Below are 13501 nucleotides of genomic sequence, written 5' to 3'. Positions count from 1 at the left end.
TTGTTGCGAAATGCCCAGCTGCGGTAAGATAGCTTCTCCGCAAAGCGGAGTTAAGGTTGCCAGAAAGTGGTAAATAAAGGCAGGGTTGCCAGATTTGTTGCGAAATCGCCCATCTGGGGATATTTGGCTACAAATTGGCGATATGCCATAGACGGAGCGAGAACATTCTAGAACCAATTTTTACCGGTTTTCCCGAGAATGTTCTCGAAGGCAGGTCGAAAGCTATATATTTGGCTATCTCCTGTACGCGGAGTAGAGGAGTATCTAGAGTAGTTTGACTAGTAGTGTTGAGTTCAGTAGTAGTGTTTTGAGTTCAGAGATTCGCTTGAGAGTGATCGAACCGAGTCGGGAGCTGTACTTCAGTGCTTTGCTGTGAAGCTGTATCCATCGTTGTAGCCTGAAGGCTGTGTTGGTGATTGTTTCAGCGTGTTTATTGTAGTTTTTCGACAACTGTAAACTGTCTTTGGAACTCTCTTGTGTAATCCTGGCGAATAAATCGTGTTTTGATTCTTCATCAAGTGTTGCCATCAATCACTCCAAATCCACGAACCCGTAGAGCACAACAATATTGAGTTTAAGCAAAACATGAGTCTTAAAGGCTCTTAATGCTGTTCAAACTAATTGTGAACAGGAGATTCGTGAGCTAAAAACCAGGAATAACTCGTAATAAATGTTGTTAAAAATTTTAAATAATACGAAGTTTCCAGTAGTCAAGAACTTCTCCTTAACATAGTATTTCCTAACCCAAAGGAATGTTTTTCTTTATGCTGTTGCATATATCTCTAAATATTTATCTTGTTTCATTGTTGCATACTGAAAGATTTGTTCATCTGTTATGCGTTTGTGGCCACATATCTTTTTTTTAATATCAGTGTTTGTTTCATATTTGGAATTGTTGATTTTGATGCTCTAAGAGTAACAACGTTCAGAATGTAAAAGTAGCTTAAGTGAGATGCGGGATACATTTCTCACGGGTATTGTGACAGATCTTTTCCGAAATTTACAGAAGCTCCTGCTACACCAGACCAATGTTCGTATTTATATCAATGCTGCTAAAAGACTGTGGAGTTGTTATACCTGCTGATTTACTTGTTATTCAACAGCGCCATCTAGTTGAATTTTGCGTTTACTCCGCAACTGAATTTGGTATTGGCACACTGAAGAGAAATTATTTATTATTCTGCTTAAGCTATTTCAATTTATTTACTATATTGTTTGTAATTAATTTTTTATAATAAATTTTTAATTTCGTTCTGTTATTTAAAGTGTTTATTCAGAGAGATATCACCGAACCGGCAGCCTGCAACAATAGGCTGATCGATATGAATAAGTTCTACAAAAGCAGAAGTCAACAATCTTTCACCCGTCATATGTCTATTTAATGACTCAGATAAAAAATGATAAATTATAGACTTCTGTTACATGATCGTAAATAACATGAGCGCATTAAACGTAATAAGCAGGCAGAATGGTAGCATCGAAAAACAGAAAGAATCTTAATCGCAGCTTCTTATTTCTAGGTCTTTGATTTTAACCCTCTAAGCCGCAAGGCCGTATATATACGGCCTAGAATATTTTTGTCATATCTGTAAGAACGTATATATACGTGCATATTAAAATATTTCAAAGAAATTAAGGCAAGTACAGAAATCCAGGTATGTAATACCAGGAGAGGTTTTACATTAAAATAAAAATAATAATAATAATTTGCTCTCATAGTAGTTTTGGGAGGGAAATGTGTGCTTTCTTAGCAAAAGCCCTGGCCACTCAGAGGGAATACATTCATTCCTTTGAATGGAAGAACACATTTTTCTCTCTATTTAGGCTTTGAAGTGAATAGGCAAAACTCCAGAAATGATTTATCAAGCCGCTGTCGGTGCAATATTAAAAGCTTTGGTCATGGATAATAAAGCCAATTTTTGCACATGTTAACATACAAACATTAATTAACATATTATATTAATAATATATATATATAAACATTACTTAACATGTTATATTAATAATATTGTTGCGTGCGTACGGGTTCGTTATGAAATGAATGCACAAGTCCGATGAAAAATGAACAAAAATTTATTATTATCACAACAAAAATGCTTAAATTTTCTCAAATTATCATGCAGTATTACAATATCTCACAGTAGTTATCTTTTAACTACTCAAATATCCAATAGAACATAATTCAAAACAGCTAAAGAACGCTAATCCGCGAATTCGCTACAATCAACAAGAGCAGTTTTCTAAACAACAACAAACTAAGCAACTACTACAAACTGAGATGTTTTCCTCCTTTTATAAGATTTTAAAATCACGCGCTAGAATTTTCCAGCACTTTCTCGAAATCAAAAAGAGATATTTATTTATTTAACGCACGCGCTCTTGTATTTTTAATTTTTCCGGCTTAGCTTTCTTTTAATATTCGTCACGCGCTGCACTGCGCGAGAAATAAAACCATTTAATTTATAATTGAACTAACATTAGCTTTTTAAATACCAAATTCGTAACACTGCCCCCTTCCCAAGGACTGCACGTCCCGGGCAGTACAATCCCTGGACAGGAAGCTAAACTTACAACTGTGGCATAAATGCAACTGAGGCATAAACATTACATTACAATATCAAACAATATAAACAATAAATGCAATAAATAAAACAAATCAAATGCTATCAAATACAAATCAAATACTAAATGCAAATCAAATACTAAATACAAATCAAATCAAATACACATCTATATAATAATAAAAGCAAGTGTAATGTGTCTGTCTGTCTGTCTGACCGAGCTCTCCAGCCAAATCTATCGCACGCAGGGACCTGGAATTTTTTATACGGAAGCACAAAGGGGCTGGCCACCAGACCTCGAAGCCCGATTTTCGATTTTTGAATTAGAAAAATTTTAAAAAAATTATTTATAATTAATTATCTGTCTGTCTGTCTGTCTGACCGAGCTCTCCAGCCAAATCTATCGCACGCAGGGACCTGGAATTTTTTATACGGAAGCACAAAGGGGCTGGCCACCAGACCTCGAAGCCCGATTTTCGATTTTTGAATTAGAAAAATTTTAAAAAAATTATAAATATAATTAATTAATCACGGTTTTTTTGACTCACTGATATTATTATTTGTTTTCAAATAACGTTCGATTGTAACAATTGATTTCTTTATTCTAGCGTTAGTTTGCTGTTTTGACGATACATTAAATCAATTAATTACAATTCATTTCTTTTTTGTAGCTTGTGGGGGGGAAGAGAGAGAGACAGTCTACATGTCCTACACTACTATTCCTGCGCTATTCACTTATCTGCATTTTCTAAATGCACGGGCAACGCCGGGCGGGTACACCTAGTTTAAAAATAAAATGGACCATGGTCTTATACAATTTACAATTATTTACATTATGTACTATGGCCATAGTAATGAGCTAACCTGTCGTAATGAACGACTTTAGGTTTAGAGTTCGAACACTTACGGATCATGACGTCATTCAGTCTCTTCAGGACTGTATATGGACCATCCGAAGGTTACTGTAATTCAGGCCTGACTCCTTTTCGCCGAATCGGGTTCCACAACCACACCTTGTTTCCTTTGTTGGATCTATGTCTAGTAGCTCGCGTGTCATATCTGGTCTTCACTTTCTCCGTCGCCAAGTTGACTCGCTTTCGTGCAGAACGGTGCATCCCCTCAAACCGGGCCTGGACATTTTGGACGTGTTCCTCAGGCGATGAAGGCGCATCCGTACGGCGAGCAAACAGGCGGTCACAAGGCAGACGAAGGTCTCGACCGAAGAGCTTCTGAGATAGAGAATAGCTGGTAGTCTTGCGTTTCTTTTCGACCCTAGCATGATTTCGGCGGCTTCCCGAGCTGGGTCTTTCGGACAAGTGAGGATCTCTTCTGAGGATAGATAGTCATGTCACCAGATGCTGAAAGCAGTTTGTTGTTTTTGAAGTCTAAGGAAAAATTGTATTTCCTTAAAAAGTCCAATCCGAGTATGCATGGATCTGTGATATCCGCCACATAAGCCGTATGATGGTAGGCGGCACTTCCAAACGTGATGTTTACGTTTAACTTCTCAGTTATGTCGATCTTATCACCAGACGCAGTCTGAAGGGTAACACAGGATGGCGTCCAAATAAGTTTATCTTTAAACTGTTCAGCTAAATCTTTTCTAATGATGGTAACATTAGCTCCTGTGTCAATGATCATATCGCAAGGAACTCCATCGATATTCCCATTAATGGACATTCCGTTACTGTTGCCACTCACTGTATAAATTTTAAGCGCTTTAAAACAAGGTTTTTCATCATCTGGCAACCTCCGTTCTTTGATATGGTCATTAATTTGTTTCCTGCGTCGTTGCTCAGAAATGGTGTCAATTTTCGTACCCTGGGGTGTTCTGCAATGCTTTTGTACGTGTCCTTCAGCTCCACAGTTCCAGCATTTTAGAATTAGTTTCTTTTCACTTATGTTCCGTCTCAAGCCACTGACTTGTCTGATAAAATCATCTGCTTTATATTCCGTACCCTGGGGTGTTCTGCAATTCCGTCTTAGGTGACCTTCACTACCACATCTCCAACACCTTAGAGCCACTTTCTTCTCAATCCTACTCCGTATCAAATCGTCGACTTGTCTGGCTAAATCATCTAAACGAGCCATCAGTTGATCCACTGGCTCATGGACTCGCACAGCTCTAACTGGGTAGCGATCTCTATTAGTTGCTTGCTGGACTGCCTCGAACTTCATGGCGTACAACAGAGCGCTTTTTATGTCCTTTACATCTGCCATTCGAAGAGCTTTCTGTATTTCAGGATCCCGGATGCCGTCGATGAAATATTGCAGCGACAGGATTTCTCTTGTTTCTGTCGGGCACTCCGAAAAGGCGAGGTGGGACAGCTATTCAACATCCGTGGCGAGCTCCTGAAGTGTTTCGGTAGGCTTCTGTTGACGAGATTTTAATTGGAGCCTGCTGTAGTCTTTTAAACACTTCTCCCCAAAGCGCAGCTCCAAGGCGCCGGACAGAGCTTCGAAATCTAACCTTTTGTTTTCCGGAAGAGTCTGAAGGATATCCGCTGCGTCGGCTCTTAAAGAAGCGGCGAGATGACAGGCCTTAGTTTGGGAATCCCATCCATTCGCATCCACCACTATAGAAAACTGGGTCTTATACACTTGCCAGGATGTCTTCCCATCATATGTGGATAGCTTCAGAGATGGACGAGCAGGCATCGATAAAAATTTGAAACCTTCAGAATTGTTTCCTACCGTCGCTATGCACTTCTTTAGGCTGTCAACTTCTTTGGCGACGGCAGCAGAAACCCTATCATCAATTTGTTGTTCGACGGCAGAAACTCTTTCTTCAATTTGTTGTTGGAAGGCCGAAACTCTTCCTTCGACTCGTTGCTCCACAGCCGACACTCTATCTTCTATTTCATCTTTGACAGAAGAAACCTTTTCTTCAATTTGCCCGACTTTATTTTCGACAGCTCCTATTCTGTCTTCTATAGCCTCAAATTTACTTTCTATTACGCAGGTTATTTCTCTTTTCATTTCGTCTTGACCTGCTTCAATCTTTTCTTGTACAGCTTTTATGTCTTCTTTAAAAGTTACTTGACCAGCTTCCAACTTTTCGTGAACGGCTTCCATTTCCTTTTTAACGGATCTCATCTCTCCTTTAACGGAATCTTGGCCCAATTTCATTTCTTCCTTAACGGATTCCTGGCCCAATTTCATTTCTTCCTTAACGGAGTTGACGGCCCCTTCCATCTTTTCTTGGAAAGCAGCAAATGCAGTCATCATTTGCCTGAATTGTTCTTCCATCGCTCTTGTTATTGGCATTCAAATCCCACTTCTGACACCAAAAATTGTTGCGTGCGTACGGGTTCGTTATGAAATGAATGCACAAGTTGCACAAGTCCGTTGAAAAATGAACAAAAATTTATTATTATCACAACAAAAATGCTTAAATTTTCTCAAATTATCATGCAGTATTACAATATCTCACAGTAGTTATCTTTTAACTACTCAAATATCCAATAGAACATAATTCAAAACAGCTAAAGAACGCTAATCCGCGAATTCGCTACAATCAACAAGAGCAGTTTTCTAAACAACAACAAACTAAGCAACTACTACAAACTGAGATGTTTTCCTCCTTTTATAAGATTTTAAAATCACGCGCTAGAATTTTCCAGCACTTTCTCGAAATCAAAAAGAGATATTTATTTATTTAACGCACGCGCTCTTGTATTTTTAATTTTTCCGGCTTACCTTTCTTTTAATATTCGTCACGCGCTGCACTGCGCGAGAAATAAAACCATTTAATTTATAATTGAACTAACATTAGCTTTTTAAATACCAAATTCGTAACAATATGTATATAAACATTAATTAACATATTATATTAATAATATATATATAAACATTAATTAACATATTATGTTAATTAACATATTGTTGCGTGCGTACAGGTTCGTAATAGATTGAATGCACTCGGAATTGATAACAGCTTGATAAAATGTATTTTATCAAAAGAAGCACTTCACAGTTCTGGAACTTTCCACAAAAATATTCGCACAACTGTTCACATTATCACAGAGTACAATCAGTATTTACATTTCAAAGTACTAAGAACGTTAAACACAACGCAATGCACAGCACATCTAAACAGCAAAGCTAATACGGAGGTATCACAATACTCCTAACTGCTAACAAATGAACTAACTACACCTGAGAAATCGATACTGTCTCCGGTCTTATATAGCTTTCACCTTGCTGACGAGATATCTCTAGTACTTTCTGCTTCTCGAAATTACTGGGAGGCAATATGGATACGTTTACAGTTGCATATAAAATCAATTACAGTTATTTAATTACAGTACCTATTATGGTGATACAGGGACCTGACCAAAATGTCCCCAAATCGTCGCTAAGTTTGGCGACTTTCGGAGATTTCTTGTCAACTTTGGAGATAAAAATTAGTCTCCAGAACCATCGCCAGCTCGGCGATGTCTCGCCAATTTAGATTGATAGCCATTCACTCAATGTTAAATAGACTTTCTCCTGTATTCTTATTTTTCTGGCAGAGTATAGTACCTCTCAGCTTTTCATATCACATTTTAATAAAAATAAAACAATTTCACGTTCAACTCTGCTAAAATCATCTATCTATGTGCAAAATTCCTAACAATATTAATTATTCTAGCGTATCCAGTATACCAAAGAGAACAACCATTCTTTCTAAACCACAAAAATTTAACTGTTTGGTAATAGTTCCAGTTTAGTGGTATCAATTTTGGGAAAGTCTATTCAACTTCTTTTTTGAGACCTTTATCCTTCAATTTTATGAGATGTGTCCCCAATCATAAGACTTATGAAAAACCTCAAATATTTCATAGTAACAAAGCTTTTAATAAGGTTATCATTCCACTGTAATTTTGGTCTACTTCGGGAACTACTTGGTCTACTTGGGGTCTACTACTCATCTTTAGGGAAAGTTAGCAGCTGACTCAAAATGAATAATATAATTGAACTGAATAGTCTTTTGCTTTTACATAACTTGATATTTAATTGATAAACAGAATAAATTTGGAACGAAATTTAAATATCGTACGCTTCTCTGAACGGCAACCCACTGCCGTTCGGAAGATAAAAATATTTTAATTCGGGCAATGCCAATACGTTTATTTAAATTGCTGGATTTATTCATTAAATTCGAAAAGGCAAATATATAGCATTTCGACAAGTTGCGAAATACTTCTTTTATATCTCTGAGTTTTTTTATTAAATTTGAAAAGGAAATATACTGCGTTTTGTCGAGTAGCAACGCAAAGTTTTTAATCAAAGCTCTTTAAATTCGCATGAACTATGAAATAAATAAAAAGCAAATTCAAAATTAGAGCTTCGAGGTGCACGTGTTCGGGAGGGGACTGTGTATGTTCAAAATTTGGTGGCTCTAGGGACCTCTTATTTATTTATAGTGCGGGGTAAATAAATACATATAAATTCTTCATAATTTAATAACAAAAATTAACCTGCAAAATTCCAAAGGATCGTTTGATTAGAAGGGCTACTAGTCTCGAAACGGCATTTTGTGTCGGTTCAGTATAAATGTCTATTTCACTTTTCAAATTGTTGCCAGCAAATATTAAAGAACTACACTATATTTAAAGAAATTAAATAATGAAGAATCTGCATAAATGTATGTATGATTCTTGCATTGTGAAAAATAAAGATACCTAGAGCCATCCAATTTTGAATAATGTAGTCCTCCACCCGAATATGAGCACACCTGGAAAGCCAATTTTGTTTACTGTATATTTCATATTTTGTGAAACTTAACGAGTTTTTCATTAACAAACTCAACGATTTCAAAACGAGCAATAACATCACTATACAAAAAGAAACATTTTTACCTCCAGCTCGCAAAATTGTCTATCGGAATTTCTTAAAGATATGCTGTTTTTAAATATTTTTATCTCAAATGCTCTCGAAACGTGTATGTGTGTGTAAATGAAAAAAACTTTCAGATTTCCTTTTAGTTTATCTTTTTTAAATCTAATATCGGGCACCTGCTTATTGATCATTGACCACTCCAAAGCCAGAAGTGGTGGCCATTTTATTATGGGGGCACCTAATAGGCGCCCCCGCAATTGCCCTTTGCCTTCTATGAAGGAACGGACTGTTACAGCCATGCCTTCTCCAGGATTCTAGCCAGGGCCCATTGGTACAGCGGTAGGCTTCTCTAACCACTACATCGTCTGATCGGCGATGTTAGCTGTTAGTGTATGATTAATTCATGCTTACGGTTGTCTGCCTCATATCATCAGAAATTTGAATACTTACGTATTTTGATGTCGACAGTTTTCATCACTAGTTATAATTAATCGCAAATAATGAATAAGCGTGACGTCATAACTCACTTACAAGAAATTCTCTTTGATTTTATGCAACAGTTTATGTTGAGTGAATTATATTAAGTTGTATAAAAAAGATTTAAAAAATAAAACATTAATAAAGTGCATTAATGTAGTGATAGGAAACAAAATCGATGTCAGTAAATTAACAAATTTAGGATACCTGGCTTCTGTGACTAGGAATAACAATCAATCTTAATTTTCGTGTCGATACAGTAATAGAAAAACATCCGATTATTAAAGAAACCTGGCAAACAAAAAACATCCGATTCACAGTATATAATTTTCAATACTGTGCATAATGAATATATTGCTGCAGTTGTATATATAGTACTTTACTCATATTGCCATTTTCATATTCATATCTACTTATGTTACAGTATTTTGTACTGCTGCAGGGCAAAAACTTTGTAGATGTCAGAACCAAAAGGCTTCATTTTCGATGGAGATAGTCATACATATTGTCAAGAAAACATTATGTGTAGCTATGGAATTTGAAAGACCTAAAAGGCACTATTATGGACAAAACCGACACCATTACGAAACGAGATCTTCTAACACTATTTCTACCATTTTCGCATCCACGAACAAAACTTTTTAATAGATAAATCAGTAAAGCTTTTACATGTGTTTGAAAAGTAATTTCATTGAAAACTGTCTGAAGTTGGAAAATAATTACCATTAATTCATCTGTTCTGAGACATTACATAAAAAAAATTCATGCAAAATAAAATTTTCTATTTTTATTTCTCGTGATTTTTCATTTCTCATTTTTGATTATAAAAATGGATCTTTTCTAAATACTTTTTACAGAATGTCGAGACTTCTAACAATTTCTGAAAGAAACTCTCGAAATACCGAGGAAAAAATTAATCACTAATGCTGAAATTCAAGATTCTTGAGAGTGCAAAACTCTCTGAAAATGTAGTCACTAATGTTAAGCTGCAAGACATCATCAAAACATAAAAATTTTCTGAATTTGCATATTAAGAAATACTTCTTGACTAGCAAAAAGCCATAGATAATTCAAGAAGTAGATATTGTTAATTTTTTATAATTTAAAGAATTAAAATATCTGTTTTAGCAAAATTACTCCCAAAATATTTTTTAATAATGGTGTAATTTTGCTAAAACAGATATCTTTTAGCTATGAAGATTAGTTATTCAACTTAGAAATGTCTTTAGGGCAAACGGGTTTGGCTGCATGGGCTTTTCCGTGGCTTTCCTCACTTGTAATGTGTACACGGGGCAGTTTCCTTTAGAAAGTTCTCCACGAAGGCAACCCTTCCCTTAGGCAGATAGCCCTTGATTGTTTTGCCATAATCTAACAAGTCAAACCAAACCTTACACATCAGCTTGACAAACAAAGAGTTTCCACGATGCTGCATTTTAACGTGGTATTGATGACATATACTAGTAATGATAGTAAATAATATATCATACTAGTTGTAAGGTACCTCACTTTGGAATTCTAAGTTAATAATGGAAGTGAGGAATCCTAAGAAGTGATAAGCGAATAATCGCTGGAGTTCAATGACAAGAAACAACAAGAGAGAAGGGTAACTAACCCTTTATTATTTCGATAAGATTTAACAAAACTCCGCCTGGGAGTGTACAAGTAAAGTCCACACTTTGGACTTGAATTTAAAAGACTAAGAATTAAACTAAAACAAAGATTAACTAAATAAGTATAGATAAAGCTACCAAGGTTCAATGAGAGTTGGCCCCTTAACTTATTTGACTACGAAGCTTAGCAAGGGCCTGAGTACGGCCGAGCGTAAAAACAGCTTTGAGAGAGAGAGCGGTCCATAAAGGCAGACGCGCGTAGTTCAGAAACTCTGATTCTCTCTCTGTCTCAGTAAGTAACTTCGTGGTTTAAATACCGCTCCTCCTCATTAAATATTCATCAAATTCCAAAACTACGTTCTGGCCGGAAGTAGTAAGTTGAAGTTAAGAATTTGACAGGAAAGGAACTTTAACTTAAAATTTAACTGTTAATAAAATTCTAATCCCTTACATAGTAATGATAGTAGTAGCTTTAACTAAGAGATCTGAGAGCAAAAGAAGCACTTCGTGTTAATTTACTATATCTTCCCATGCAGGTGACCGTCAAACTGCAGTTAGTTCACTGCTGACCTTCACTTTGGTTTTTATGCCTTAAGTAAATCTGCATGCAAGATTTGTAGAAATATCAACAATTTAAAGTTGTTTAAATGAGGCTAAACCTAATTATTTTTACTATACCATCCATATTTTTTTACATTTGAAACTTAGCAGAATAGTGGATTTGTTGCCAATCTAGAGAAACTAAGCTGCGCAACAACAAAGATACCGCCTTCTTTTATTATTGCGAATTAAATCATGTTAACCCATTCTGGAATTTATTCCAGGAAATAAGTATTTACGATTTACTTCATAATTTTTAATATAGATATTTTGAGTTTTTATGCATTTTTGTCCTGTCGCGAAATGATAACTGAACTAGTTGAATGAGAAATACTGAATAGTCTGGGGAAAACTGCTTCTTTTTTTGTTTGTTTCTTTAATTTCCTTTATAGATCGTTTTAAATTTATTATAGTATTTGAATAGACCATGTGGCAACGATTAGATAGTTCTTCAGAGGATGTAAGTTTTGTGAATTCTGAGTTATATCATGAATGAAATATAATGCTGTTAAGTGAACATAGCGCCAAAGTGACACTATGGTAAACAAATATAGTGAATTTTAAAGAGCGCTTTATTCTATTGTGGTTTATGCGTTATCGGCGACGTAGATTTAACTTGATCCAATAAGTTTAAATGAAATGCAAGAAAAAATGCGTTTAATTTAATATTCCGTACAAGGAAGTCAATTTACATATTGGCGTATTTTGAAATTTGGCGTATTTGCTATAAGCGATAATAACGCCAAATCTGGTTTTTCTATTTTGTTAAAATTATTTGAAAGAATGAACGATGCGCCTTTTTTTCCGCTCGTGCACAATGAAAGGGAAAAGAAAATAGGTTACTATAAATTAAGAATTTCACCAAATGAATTATTCTTGGCGCAACTGAAAAAAGTACCTCAAGATAAATTTTTAAATTTCTCGGTAAGTTTCTCCCAAATTTAACAAAATTTTATATTTAGGCATAATTTGAGTCATAAAGTTGAAGCATTGGAAAAGATTTGGTATGCCATTTCAGAAGAAGTCCGATGTTGTGTCAAAATATCTACTTAGAACAATCCTACACATAAATCTGAATATATCCTAGGTCGCGTTTTCGAGACAATGAAAACGTAAATTAAATTCCGTCAATAGGCTCAATAGAAATGGCGATATAAAACTGTGCTATTTTTATTGCGGAGTGTAAGTATGTATGTGCATGATAAACATACATACACATACATGCATTTTTGAATCCGTCGCGATAGCAGAAAAGTAAAATATCTTCTAAACAATGTTCAAAATTGAATGAGAAAAATGTTTGTTGTATACATCCTGCTCATCTCTTGGTGAAAGTCACAGTTAGTAGACAGTAATTATAACTTGTGCAAGCTATTATTAGTCCAAAGAGGCTTTGTCCCTTAGAGATTATTGTTTTCGTTTTGGCATTTTGCGTTGAAATCTTTAAAAAGCTGTACCCCTTTTCAAACTGTTGCCACCAAATATTATCGCCCTGTATTATATTTGAAGAAATTAAATAATGAAGAATCTGCTTAAATGTATGTATGTTTCTCACCTTGTGATAAAACAACGGTACTTAGAGCCATCCAATTTTGAAAGACATAATCTTACTGCGAATAATAGGTATCTGGAAGCCCAAATTTGAAATTTGGAATTTGTTTTACTATCGATTTCCTATTTTATAAAATTTTAACGAATTTTTGATTAACAAACTCGAGGATTTCAAAGCGAGTAATGGCAATGTTGTACAGAAAATACATTTTTATCTCCAGCGCGTGAGATTGTGTATCAGAAATTCTAAAGATATGCTGAATTTTAAAATATTTTGCGATATTGCTCTTGCACTGAACTTTACGGCTTAAGTGCGAAGAAGATGATATTTAATAAATAAAGGTTAATGTTAAAAGTGTTAGAAAACAACCCTTTGGATGTAATTTAAAATCTGAAACGCTTCAGATTTTCTTTTTAGTCCAAAGGGATTTCAGTCCCGAAGGACTATTGCTTTCGTTTTGGCATTTTGCGTCGGACTCATAAACGTCGGTTCACTTTTCAAACTGTTGCCACAAAATGTTAGAGTCCTGCATTATATTTGAAGAAATTAAATAATGAAAAATCTGCATAAATGATTGTCTATTTCTCGCATTGTGATAAAACAATGGTACATAGAGCCATCGAATTTTGAATGACGAAATCCTACTGCGAATATGGGCATCTGAAATCCCAAATTTGGAATTTGTTTTATTATAGATTTTATATTTTGTAAAACTTTAACGAATTTTTGATTTACAAACTCAATGCTTTAAAAGCGAGAAATGGCAACGTTATATAGAAAAAAAAAATACTTTTATCTCCAGCTCGCGAGACTGTGTATATCGGAAATTCTAAAGATATGCTTAATTTAACATTATTTTGCGATATTGCTCTTGAACT

Source organism: Stegodyphus dumicola, chromosome 12, assembly GCF_044657685.1.
Source record: "Stegodyphus dumicola isolate Sdum_Otavi_A_Nest chromosome 12, ASM4465768v1".
NCBI classification, from domain to species: Eukaryota; Metazoa; Arthropoda; class Arachnida; order Araneae; family Eresidae; genus Stegodyphus; species Stegodyphus dumicola.
Note: the sequence above shows the minus strand (reverse complement) of the source record.